The 13,508-nt window shown below is 51.3% G+C and overlaps 1 protein-coding gene across 1 annotated transcript in view; it reads left to right on the forward strand.

Moving 5' to 3' along the window:
- LOC116937047 (uncharacterized) overlaps window positions 1–12,402 on the forward strand; it is a 94,550-nt gene extending 82,148 nt beyond the window's left edge. Inside the window, exons 14-15 of the mRNA XM_076063939.1 lie at window positions 7,815–7,891; window positions 10,777–12,402. The gene's annotated coding sequence lies outside the window, so the exon portion shown is untranslated. The remainder of the gene's footprint in view (window positions 1–7,814; window positions 7,892–10,776) is intronic.
- Window positions 12,403–13,508: the final 1,106 nt, after the last annotated feature.

Below are 13,508 nucleotides of genomic sequence, written 5' to 3' on the forward strand. Positions count from 1 at the left end.
ACAATCAACAACACCAACAACACCAAACACCACCAACAACAACAACACCAACAACAACAACAACACCCAAAACAAAATCAACAACAACAACACCAACAACACCAACAACACCAACACCAACATCAACAACACCAACAACACCAACAACAACAACACCAACACCATCAACAACATCAACACCAACAACACCACCAACAACACCACCAACACCAACAACAACACCAACAACAACAACCAACAACAACACCAACAACAACAACAACATCAACAACATCAACAACACCAACAACACCACCAACAACAACAACAACAACAACAACACCAACAACACCAACAACAACAACAACACCAACAACACCAACAACACCAACAATCAACACCAACAACACCACCACCAACAACATCAACAACATCCAACAACATCATCAACAACAACAACAACACCAACAACAACACCAACAACAACACCAACAACTCCAACACCAACATCAACAACAACACCAACAACACCAACACCAACAACAACACCAACAACAACAACATCAACAACACCACCAACAACAACTCCAACACCAACAACAACAACAACACCAACAACAACAACATCAACAACAACACCACCAACATCAACAACAACACCAACATCACCAACACCAACAACAACACCAACAACAACAACATCAACAACACCACCAACAACAACAACAACACCAACACAACAACAACACCAACAACAACAACATCAACAACAACACCACCAACAACAACATCAACACCAACAACATCAACACCAACAACACCAACATCAACACCAACAACACCAACATCAACAACATCAACAACAACACCAACAACAACAACAACACCAACATCAACAACACCAACACCAACACAACACCAACAACACCAACAACACCAACATCAACAACAACACCAACAACACCAACACAACAACAACAACAACAACACCAACACCAACATCAACACCAACAACACCACCAACAACAACATCACAACAACACCAACATCAACAACAACACCAACAACACCAACAACAACACCAACAACACCACAACAACACCAACAACAACACAACAACAACACCAACAACACCAACAACAACAACACCACCAACAACAACTCCAACACCAACATCAACAACAACACCAACAACAACAACATCAACAACACACCAACAACAACAACAACACCAACAACAACAACACCAACAACAACAACACAACAACAACACAACATCAACAACAACACCAACAACACCAACATCAACAACAACAACATCAACAACAACAACAACACAACAACATCAACATCAACAACACCAACATCAACAACAACAACAACAACAACACCAACAACATCAACAACACCAACATCAACAACACCAACAACAACAACAACAACAACAACAACACCAACAACAACAACAACAACAACACCAACAACAACAACACCAACAACACCAACAACACCAACAACATCAACAACACCAACATCAACAACACCAACAACAACAACATCAACCAACAACAACAACATCAACAACACCAACATCAACAACAACAACAACACCAACAACAACAACACCAACAACACCAACACCACCAACAACAACAACACCAACAACAACAACACCAACAACACCAACAACAACAACACCAACAACACCAACAACAACACCAACAACAACAACAACACCAACAACACCAACATCAACAACAACAACACCAACAACAACAACAACACCAACATCAACAACAACACCAACACCACCAACAACAACAACAACACCAACAACAACATCAACAACAACAACAACATCAACAACACCAACAACAACACCACCAACACCAACACCACCAACACCACCAACAACAACAACACCAACACCACCAACACTACCAACAACAACAACATCAACATCAACAACAACAACAACATCAACAACAACACCAACAACACCAACAACAACACCAACATCAACAACACCAACAACAACACCAACAACAACAACACCAACAACACCAACACCACCAACAACAACAACACCAACACCATCAACACCAACAACAACAACAACACCACCAACACCACCAACACCACCAACACCACCAACAACACCAACAACACCACCAACACGAACAACACCAACAACACCAACAACACCACCAACACCACCAACACCAACAACACCAACAACAACACCAACACCAACAACACCACCACCAACACCAACAACACCAACAACACCAACAACACCACCAACAACAACACCAACACCACCAACACCAACAACAACAACACCAACAACAACAACATCAAACGTGGTGACTTTACCGAACAAAACTAAGGATATGAATTGCTGCAGTCACGGAAGCTTCAGATCGACGTCCGGAGCCACGTGTGTGTGTTCTCAGGCCACTGAATAGCCAGCGGCAGCCAGGGTTTGTGACAACTCCTCTAGAGCAGCTTTGAGCGAAGGTCTCGTTGCCAGCGGATTCAAGCTTCCATTCCAGACCCCTGGGGGGGGCCCCATCAATAGCCAGAGGCCCTTCCTCGGCAATTTGGGGAATGCTTAGCCCGGTGAATGACCGGAGACCCGAAGGTCAAATTTCCGTTGCTTTGAAACGAGGAGGAGGAGGAGGAGGAGGAGGAGGTCCAGCAGCAGCAGTAGCAGCAGGTAAGTCTGCGGATTGTTTTGTTTTGTGAGTACAACGTGCATGAGCGAGAGATGGTACAACAAGCCCTCGGGCATTAAGGGACGTGGAGTTTGACCCGGAGTAGAGATCACACACACAAACGCGGAGCTGAGCGGTTACCAGCGGCGTCGAGATCGGCCTCCGTGGAGGAGGAGGCTCGTGAAGGACGCTGCTACTGGGCAGTTGGAGGCAGTCGCCCTCCCAACAACAACAACGGAGGGCGGAGGAGCGACGCTCACAACAACGAGCGGAGCGCCGGGTGGCTAAAGCACAGCAGGTTGGCACAGTAGGGGGGGCACAGGTGGTGCATCAGCCAGTCATCTCAGTCATCTCAGTCAGTCGACCCGTGGCACCTGCTGGGTCTGCCCCGTGACCTCCTGCCAGCGGGCGTTCGACACTTCACGTGGCCTCAGGGTGCACGTGGCCTGGCACAAGCCTCGTGGTGACGTCACCACCACTTAGTGGCGAATGGCGGTTGTTGTTGCACTTGCCCCTACAGCCCTGCTAGAGGCTACCTGGGGGAGCTTTGTCTGTGTCTGTGTAACTGCACTTGCCCCTACAGCCCTGCTAGAGGCTACCTGGGGGAGCTTTGTCTGTGTCTGTGCAACTGCACTTGCCCCTACAGCCCTGCTAGAGGCTACCTGGGGGAGCTTTGTCTGTGTCTGTGTAACTGCACTTGCCCCTACAGCCCTGCTAGAGGCTACCTGGGTCACCTTTGTCTTTGTCAGTGTGTAGCGGCGTCACCAAATCACTCCACGGTGGACCTCAGCCAGATCCACGACTCTGAGTCCTATACCACCCACATACTCACACAGGTACACACACACACAGACACACATACAGTGACACACACACACAGACACGCACACACAAGACACACACAGACACACACATACACAGACACACACACAGGTACACACACAGACACACAGACACACACACATACAGACACACACAGACACACACACAGACACACACAGACACACACATACACACAGACACACACACACAGGTACACACAGACACACACACACAGACACACACACAGACACACATACACAGACACACACACAGGTACACACACAGACACACAGACACACACACACACACAGACACACACACAGACACACAGACACACACACACAGACACACACAGACACACACAGACACACACACAGACACACACACACAGACACACACACACACAGACACAGACACACACACACACAGACACACAGACACACACACACAGACACACACATACACACACAGACACACACACAGACACACACACATACACAGACTCACACACAGACACACACACAGACACACACACACATACACACACACAGACACACACAGATACACACACACAGACACACACACACAGACACACACACACACAGACACACACACAGACACACACAGACACACACACACAGACACACATACACAGACACACACACAGACACACAGACACACACACAGACACATACACACACACACAGACACACACACACATACACACACATACACACACTACACACACATAACACACACAGACACACACACAGACACACACACACACAGACACACACACACAGACACACACACAGACACACACACAGACACACACACACACAGACACACACACAGACACATACACACACACAGACACACACACAGACACACACAGACACACACACACAGACACACATACACACACTACACACACCCAGGTTCTCACCCTCCCCCCTCTCCCCCCTCCCCACCCCCACCCCTCCCCAAGGCCCCGCCCAGTCTTGAGGGCGATCAGCAGCGTGAGGGGGAGGGGCTCGGGGGGGCCACCCCCACAGCCCCTCCCCTCAGCAGCAGCAGTTCATAGCCAGTACGTGGGGAGCTTATGGTGAGTGACGTCACTCACTCACCACTCACCAATTACTCACCAATTACTCACCACTCACTCACTCACCACTCACTCACTCACCAATTACTCACCAATTACTCACTCACTACCACTCACTCACCACTCACTCACCCACTCACCAACTCACTCACTCACTCACCACTCACTCACCACTCACTCACCACTCACCACTCACTCACCACTCACTCACCACTCACTCACCACTCACTCACCCACTCACCAACTCACTCACTCACCCACTCACCAACTCACTCACTCACCACTCACTCACCACTCACCACTCACTCACTCACCACTCACCACTCACTCACCACTCACTCACCACTCACTCACCAATTACTCACCACTCACTCACCACTCACTCACCACTCACTCACTCACCAATTACTCACCAATTACTCACTCACCACTCACTCACCACTCACTCACCAATTACTCACCACTCACTCACCACTCACTCACCAATTACTCACTCACCACTCACCACTCACTCACCCACTCACTCACTCACCCACTCACTCACCAATTACTCACCAATTACTCACCACTCACCCACTCACTCACTCACCCACTCACTCACCAATTACTCACCAATTACTCACCAATTACTCACCCACTCACTCACTCACCACTCACTCACCCACTCACTCACCACTCACTCACCCACTCACTCACCAATTACTCACCAATTACTCACCAATTACTCACCCACTCACTCACTCACCACTCACTCACCCACTCACTCACCACTCACTCACCACTCACTCACCCACTCACTCACCACTCACCACTCACTCACCACTCACTCACCCACTCACTCACCACTCACTCACCACTCACTCACTCACCACTCACTCACCCACTCACTCACCACTCACTCACCACTCATTCACCACTCACCACTCACTCACTCACCACTCACTCACTCACTCACCACTCACTCACCACTCACTGACCACTCACTCACCACTCACTCAATCACTCACCCACTCACTCACCACTCACTCACCACTCACTCACTCACCACTCACTCACCCACTCACTCACCACTCACTCACCACTCACTCACCACTCACTCACTCACTCACCACTCACTCACTCACCACTCACTCACTCACCACTCACTCACCCACTCACTCACCACTCACTCACCACTCACTCACCACTCACCAATTACTCACCACTCACTCACTCACCACCACTCACTCACTCACTCACCACTCACTCACCACTCACTCACTCACTCACCACTCACTCACCACTCACTCACCACCACTCACTCACTCACCACTCACTCACTCACCACTCACTCACTCACCACTCACTCACTCACCACTCACTCACCACTCACTCACTCACTCACCACTCACTCACCACTCACTCACCACTCACTCACTCACCACTCACTCACCACTGACTCACCACTCACTCACTCACCACTCACTCACCACTCACTCACCCACTCACTCACCACTCACTCACCACTCACTCACTCACTCACCACTCACCCACTCACTCACCACTCACTCACCACTCACTCACCACTCACTCACTCACCACTCACTCACTCACCACTCACTCACTCACTCACCACTCACTCACCACTCACTCACCACCCACTTACTCACCAATGACTCACCACTCACTCACTCACCACTCACTCACCACTCACTCACTCACCACTCACTCACCACTCACTCACTCACCACTCACTCACCACTCACCACTCACTCACCACTCACTCACTCACCACTCACTCACCACTCACTCACTCACCACTCACTCACCGCTCACTCACTCACTAACCACTCACTCACCACTCACTCACCACTCACTCACTCACCACTCACTCACTCACCACTCACTCACTCACCACTCACTCACTCACTCACCACTCACTCACTCACCACTCACTCACCACTCACTCACTCACCACTCACTCACTCACCACTCACTCACCACTCACTCACTCACCACTCACTCACTCACTCACCACTCACTCACTCACCACTCACTCACCACTCACTCACTCACCACTCACTCACCACTCACTCACTCACCACTCACTCACCACTCACTCACTCACCACTCACTCACCACTCACTCACTAACCACTCACCACTCACTCACTCACCACTCACTCACTCACCACTCACTCACTCACTCACCACTCACTCACCACTCACTCACTCACTCACCACTCACTCACTCACCCACTCACTCACCAATTACTCACCAATTACTCACCCACTCACTCACTCACCACTCACTCATCCACTCACTCACCACTCACTCACCACTCACTCACTCACCACTCACTCACTCACTCACCACTCACTCACTCACCACTCACTCACCACTCACTCACTAACCACTCACCACTCACTCACTCACCACTCACTCACTCACCACTCACTCACCACTCACTCACTCACCACTCACTCACCACTCACTCACCACTCACCACTCACTCACCACTCACTCACTCACCACTCACTCACTCACCACTCACTCACCACTCACTCACTCACTCACCACTCACTCACCACTCACTCACTCACCACTCACTCACCACTCACTCACCACTCACTCACTCACCACTCACTCACCACTCACTCACTAACCACTCACCACTCACTCACTCACCACTCACCACTCACTTACTCATCACTCACCAATTACTCACCAATTACTCACCACTGTGTCTGTGTGTGTGTGTCTGTGTGTGTGTGTGTCTGTGTGTGTATCTGTGTGTGTGTGTGTCTGTGTGTGTGTGTCTGTGTGTGTGTCTATGTGTGTCTGTGTGTGTGTGTGTCTGTGTGTGTGTCTGTGTGTGTCACTGTGTGTCTGTGTGTGTGTGTGTGTCTGTGTGTGTCTGTGTGTGTGTGTGTCTATGTGTGTCTGTATGTGTGTGTGTCTGTGTGTGTGTGTATGTCTGTGTGTCACTGTGTGTCTGTGTGTGTATGTCTGTGTGTGACTGTGTGTGTGTGTATGTCTGTGTGTGTCTGTGTCTGTGTGTGTGTGTCTGTGTGTGTATCTGTGTGTGTGTGTGTCTCTGTGTGTGTGTCTGTGTGTGTATCTGTGTGTGTGTATCTGCGTGTGTCTGCGTGTGTGTGTCTGTGTGTGTGTGTCTGTGTGTGTGTGTGTCTGTGTGTCTGTGTGTGTGTCAGACTCTGAGATAGAGATGGTGACAATACCCCAGGCACAGTTCGTCATCACTGAGGCCACTTCACTGAACCCCGCTCAGGTGAGGGAGTGGTGAGTGAGTGGTGAGTGGGTGGTGAGTGAGTGGTGAGTGAGTGGGTGGCTGAGTGAGTGAGTGGCTGAGTGAGTGAGTGAGTGGGTGAGTGAGTGAGTGAGTGGTGAGTGAGTGGGTGGCTGAGTGAGTGAGTGGCTGAGTGAGTGAGTGAGTGGCTGAGTGAGTGAGTGAGTGGGTGGTGAGTAAGTGGCTGAGTGAGTGAGTGGCTGAGTGAGTGAGTGAGTGGCTGAGTGAGTGAGTGGCTGAGTGAGTGAGTGGCTGAGTGAGTGAGTGGCTGAGTGAGTGAGTGAGTGGCTGAGTGACTGAGTGAGTGGCCGAGTGAGTGGCTGAGTGAGTGAGTGAATGGCTGAGTGAGTGACTGAGTGAGTGCGTGGCTGGTGAGTGAGTGAGTGACTGAGTGAGTGAATGGCTGAGTGAGTGGCTGAGTGACTGAGTGAGTGGCTGAGTGAGTGACTGAGTGACTGAGTGAGTGAGTGGCTGAGTGGCTGAGTGAGTGGCTGAGTGAGTGGCTGAATGAATGAGTAGCTGAGTGAGTGAGTGGCTGAGTGAGTGAGTGGCTGAGTGAGTGAGTGGCTGAGTGAGTGGCTGAGTGAGTGAGTGGCTGAGTGAGTGGCTGAGTGAGTGACTGAGTGAGTGAGTGAGTGGCTGAGTGAGTGAGTGAGTGGCTGAGTGAGTGGCTGAGTGAGTGAGTGAGTGGCTGAGTGAGTGGCTGAGTGAGTGGCTGAGTGAGTGAGTGGCTGAGTGAGTGAGTGGCTGAGTGAGTGAGTGAGTGACTGAGTGAGTGAGTGGCTGATTGAGTGAATGGCTGAGTGAGTGAATGGCTGAGTGAGTGAATGGCTGAGTGAGTGAGTGGCTGAGTGAGTGAGTGGCTGAGTGAGTGGTTGAGTGAGTGAGTGGCTGAGTGAGTGAGTGGCTGAGTGAGTGAGTGAGTGGCTGAGTGAGTGAGTGGCTGAGTGAGTGAGTGGCTGAGTGAGTGAGTGGCTGAGTGAGTGAGTGGCTGAGTGAGTGACTGACTGAGTGAGTGAGTGAGTGGCTGAGTGAGTGAGTGACTGGCTGAGTGAGTGACTGAGTGAGTGGCTGAGTGAGTGAGTGGTGAGTGAGTGGCTGAGTGAATGGCTGAGTGAGTGGCTGAGTGAGTGAGTGGCTGAGTGAGTGAGTGGCTGAGTGAGTGACTGAGTGAGTGGCTGAGTGAGTGAGTGGCTGAGTCAGTGAGTGACTGAGTGAGTGAGTGAGTGGCTGAGTGAGTGGGTGAGTGGGTGAGTGAGTGAATGGCTGAGTGAGTGAGTGGCTGAGTGACTGAGTGAGTGGCTGAGTGAGTGGCTGTGTGAGTGAATGACTGAGTGAGTGAGTGGCTGAGTGAGTGAGTGGCTGAGTGAGTGAGTGGCTGAGTGAGTGAGTGGCTGAGTGAGTGAGTGGCTGAGTGAGTGACTGAGTGAATGGCTGAGTGAGTGGCTGAGTGAGTGAGTGACTGAGTGAGTGAGTGGCTTAGTGAGTGGCTGAGTGAGTGAGTGGCTGAGTGAGTGAGTGGCTGAGTGAGTGAGTGGCTGAGTGAGTAAGTGAGTGGCTGAGTGAGTGAGTGTCTGAGTGAGTGTTGTGGCTGAGTGAGTAAGTGGCTGAGTGAGTGGCTGAGTGAGTGAGTGGCTGAGTGAGTGAGTGGCTGAGTGAGTGGATGAGTGAGTGAGTGGCTGAGTGAGTGGCTGAGTGAGTGAGTAGTTGAGTGAGTGAATGAGTGGCTGAGTGAGTGAGTGGCTGAGTGAGTTAGTGGCTGAGTGAGTGAGTGACTGAGTGAGTGAATGGCTGAGTGAGTGGCTGAGTGACTGAGTGAGTGGCTGAGTGAGTGAGTGAGTGACTGAGTGACTGAGTGAGTGGCTGAGTGAGTGGCTGAATGAATGAGTAGCTGAGTGAGTGAGTGGCTGAGTGAGTGAGTGGCTGAGTGAGTGAGTGGCTGAGTGAGTGGCTGAGTGAGTGAGTGGCTGAGTGAGTGGCTGAGTGAGTGACTGAGTGAGTGAGTGAGTGGCTGAGTGAGTGAGTGAGTGGCTGAGTGAGTGGCTGAGTGAGTGGCTGAGTGAGTGAGTGGCTGAGTGAGTGGCTGAGTGAGTGAGTGGCTGAGTGAGTGAGTGAGTGACTGAGTGAGTGAGTGGCTGAGTGAGTGACTGACTGAGTGAGTGAGTGGCTGAGTGAGTGAGTGGCTGAGTGAGTGGCTGAGTGAGTGAGTGAGTGGCTGAGTGAGTGAGTGAGTGGCTGAGTGAGTGAGTGGCTGAGTGAGTGAGTGGCTGAGTGAGTGACTGAGTGAGTGAGTGAGTGGCTGAGTGAGTGAGTGACTGGCTGAGTGAGTGACTGAGTGAGTGGCTGAGTGAGTGAGTGGTGAGTGAGTGGCTGAGTGAGTGGCTGAGTGAGTGAGTGGTGAGTGAGTGGCTGAGTGAATGGCTGAGTGAGTGAGTGGCTGAGTGAGTGAGTGGCTGAGTGAGTGAGTGGCTGAGTGAGTGAGTGGCTGAGTGAGTGAGTGACTGAGTGAGTGAGTGAGTGACTGAGTGAGTGAGTGGCTGAGTGAGTGAGTGACTGAGTGAGTGAGTGACTGAGTGAGTGAGTGACTGAGTGAGTGAGTGGCTGAGTGAGTGACTGAGTGAGTGGCTGAGTGAGTGACTGAGTGAGTGACTGACTGAGTGAGTGAGTGACTGAGTGAGTGAGTGGCTGAGTGAGTGAGTGGCTGAGTGAGTGAGTGGCTGAGTGAGTGAGTGGCTGAGTGAGTGAGTGGCTGAGTGAGTGAGTGGCTGAGTGAGTGAGTGACTGAGTGAGTTTGTGAGTCACTCACCGCCCTACCCCCCCCCCAACTCTCCCCCCCCTCTCTCTCTCCACCTCCGCCACCACCCCAGACCCACTACGTCATCTCCCAAGGCCAAATGCCCTCCGACCCCAAGGTGGACAGCAACAACCACCACCACCATCACCATGACAACGACCACCACCACGACCACGTGGGGTCCTCCACGGTGACAACCCCCCCAACCGTCGCCATGGCGACAGTTGGGGGCGTCGCGACGCAGGTCGTCGCCATGGCGACGGTTGGGGGCGTCGCTGCGACGGTTGGGGGCGTCGCCGCGACGGTTGGGGGCGTCGCCGCGGCGGGGGAGGGCCTCGCGACGGTTGGTGGCGTCGCCACGCAGGTCGTCGCCATGGCGACGGGGGGTGGCGTCCCCGCGGCGGTTGGTGGCGTCGGGCCACCAACCGTCGTCGCCATGGCGACGGCGGTTGGTGGCGTCCCCGCGACGGTTGGTGACGTCGCGCCAACTGTCGTCGCCATGGCGACGGCGGTTGGTGGCGTCGAGGCCCCCGGCGCCTCGCCGGGGCTGCACGTGCAGCCGCAGGCGGTGGTGGAGGCGAACAAGTTGGTCATGGACGGTGATGGTGGTGGTGGTGGTGGTGACGGTGGTGGTGGTGGTGATGGTGGTGGTGGTGGTGATGGTGGTGGTGGTGGTGATGGTGGTGGTGGGGGAGAGTGAGTGAGAGTGAGAGAGTGAGTGAAAGAGTGAGTGAGTTAGTGAGAGAGTGAGTGAGTTAGTGAGAGAGTGGGTGAGTGAGTGGGTGAGTGGGTGGGTGAGTGAGTGATAGAGAGTGAGTTGCGTGGTGTGTGGGAGTGAGTAAGTGAGAGTGAGTGAGAGAGTGAGTTAGTTAGTGAGAGTGTGAGAGAGTGGGTGAGTGAGTGGGTGAGTGGGTGGGTGAGTGAGTGATAGAGAGTGAGTTGCGTGGTGTGTGGGAGTGAGTAAGTGAGAGTGAGTTAGTTAGTGAGAGTGTGAGAGAGTGAGTGAGTTAGTGAGAGAGTGAGAGAGTGAGTGAGTTAGTGAGAGAGTGAGAGAGTGAGTGAGTTAGTGAGAGAGTGAGTGAGTTAGTGAGAGTGAGTGAGTTAGTGAGAGAGTGAGAGAGTGAGTGAGTTAGTGAGAGAGTGAGTGAGTTAGTGAGAGAGTGAGAGAGTGAGTGAGTTAGTGAGAGAGTGAGTGAGTTAGTGAGAGAGTGGGTGAGTGAGTGAGTGAGTGGGTGAGTGGGTGAGTGAGTGAGTGAGTTAGTGATAGCGAGTGAGTTGCGTGGTGTGTGGGAGTGAGTAAGTGAGAGTGAGTGAGAGAGTGAGTGAGAGAGTGGGTGGGTGAGTGAGTGGGTGGGTGAGTAAGAGTGTGATTGAGATTGAGTGAGAGTGAGTGAGTAAGAGTGAGTGAGAGTGAGAGAGTGAGTGAAAGAGTGAGTGAGTTAGTGAGAGAGTGAGAGAGAGTGTGAGAGTGAGTGAGTAAGTGAGTAAGAGTGAGAGAGTGAGTGAGAGTGAGAGAGAGTGAGTAAGTGAGAGTGAGTGAGAGTGAGAGAGTGAGTGAAAGAGTGAGTGAGTTAGTGAGAGAGTGAGAGAGAGTGTGAGAGTGTGAGGGTGTGAGAGTGATAGAGAGTGATAGAGAGTGTTAGAGAGTGTGAGAGTGATAGAGAGTGTGAGTGAGTGTAAGAGTGTGGAGAGAGACAGAGTGTAGACTGTGAGAGTGTGAGAGAGTGAGTAAGAGTGTAAGAGAGAGACAGAGTGTGTAAGAGAGAGAGAGTGAGTGTGAGAGTGTGAGAGTGTGTTAGTGAGAGTGTGAGAGTGTGAGAGTGTGTTAGTGAGAGTGTGAGAGTGATAGAGAGTGATAGAGAGTGAGTGAGAGTGTGAGAGTGATAGAGAGTGTGAGTGAGTGTAAGAGTGTGAGAGAGAGACAGAGTGTAAGACTGTGAGAGTGTGAGAGAGTGAGTAAGAGTGTAAGAGAGAGACAGAGTGTGTAAGAGAGAGAGAGAGACAGTGAGTGTGAGAGTGTGAGAGTGTGTTAGTGAGAGTGTGAGAGTGTGTTAGTGAGAGTGTGAGAGTGTGAGAGTGATAGAGAGTGTGAGAGTGTGAGAGTGATAGAGAGTGTGAGTGAGTGTAAGACTGTGAGAGTGTGAGAGAGTGAGTAAGAGTGTAAGAGAGAGACAGAGTGTGTAAGAGAGAGAGAGAGACAGTGAGTGTGAGAGTGTGAGAGTGTGTTAGTGAGAGTGTGAGAGTGTTAGAGAGTGTGAGAGTGTGAGAGTGTGAGAGTGATAGAGAGTGATAGAGAGTGAGTGAGAGTGTGAGAGTGATAGAGAGTGTGAGTGAGTGTAAGAGTGTGAGAGAGAGACAGAGTGTAAGACTGTGAGAGTGTGAGAGAGTGAGTAAGAGTGTAAGAGAGAGACAGAGTGTGTAAGAGAGAGAGAGACAGTGAGTGTGAGAGTGTGAGAGTGTGAGAGTGTGTTAGTGAGAGAGTGAGAGAGAGAGAGAGACAGGGAGTGTGAGAGTGTTAGAGAGTGTGAGAGTGATAGAGAGTGATAGAGAGTGTTAGAGAGTGTGGTGTGAGAGTGTGAGAGTGTGAGTGAGTGTAAGAGTGTAAGAGAGAGACAGAGTGTGTAAGACTGTGAGAGTGTGAGAGAGTGAGTAAGAGTGTAAGAGAGAGACAGAGTGTGTAAGAGAGAGAGAGAGACAGTGAGTGTGAGAGTGTGTTAGTGAGAGTGTGAGAGTGTGAGAGTGTTAGAGAGTGTGAGAGTGATAGAGAGTGAGTGAGAGTGTGAGAGTGATAGAGAGTGTGAGTGA

The sequence above is a fragment of the Petromyzon marinus genome, unplaced genomic scaffold (assembly GCF_048934315.1).
Source record: "Petromyzon marinus isolate PM22_M1 ecotype Great Lakes invasive population unplaced genomic scaffold, UKy_Petmar_22M1.pri1.0 PM_Scaffold_244, whole genome shotgun sequence".
Taxonomy (NCBI): Eukaryota; Metazoa; Chordata; class Hyperoartia; order Petromyzontiformes; family Petromyzontidae; genus Petromyzon; species Petromyzon marinus.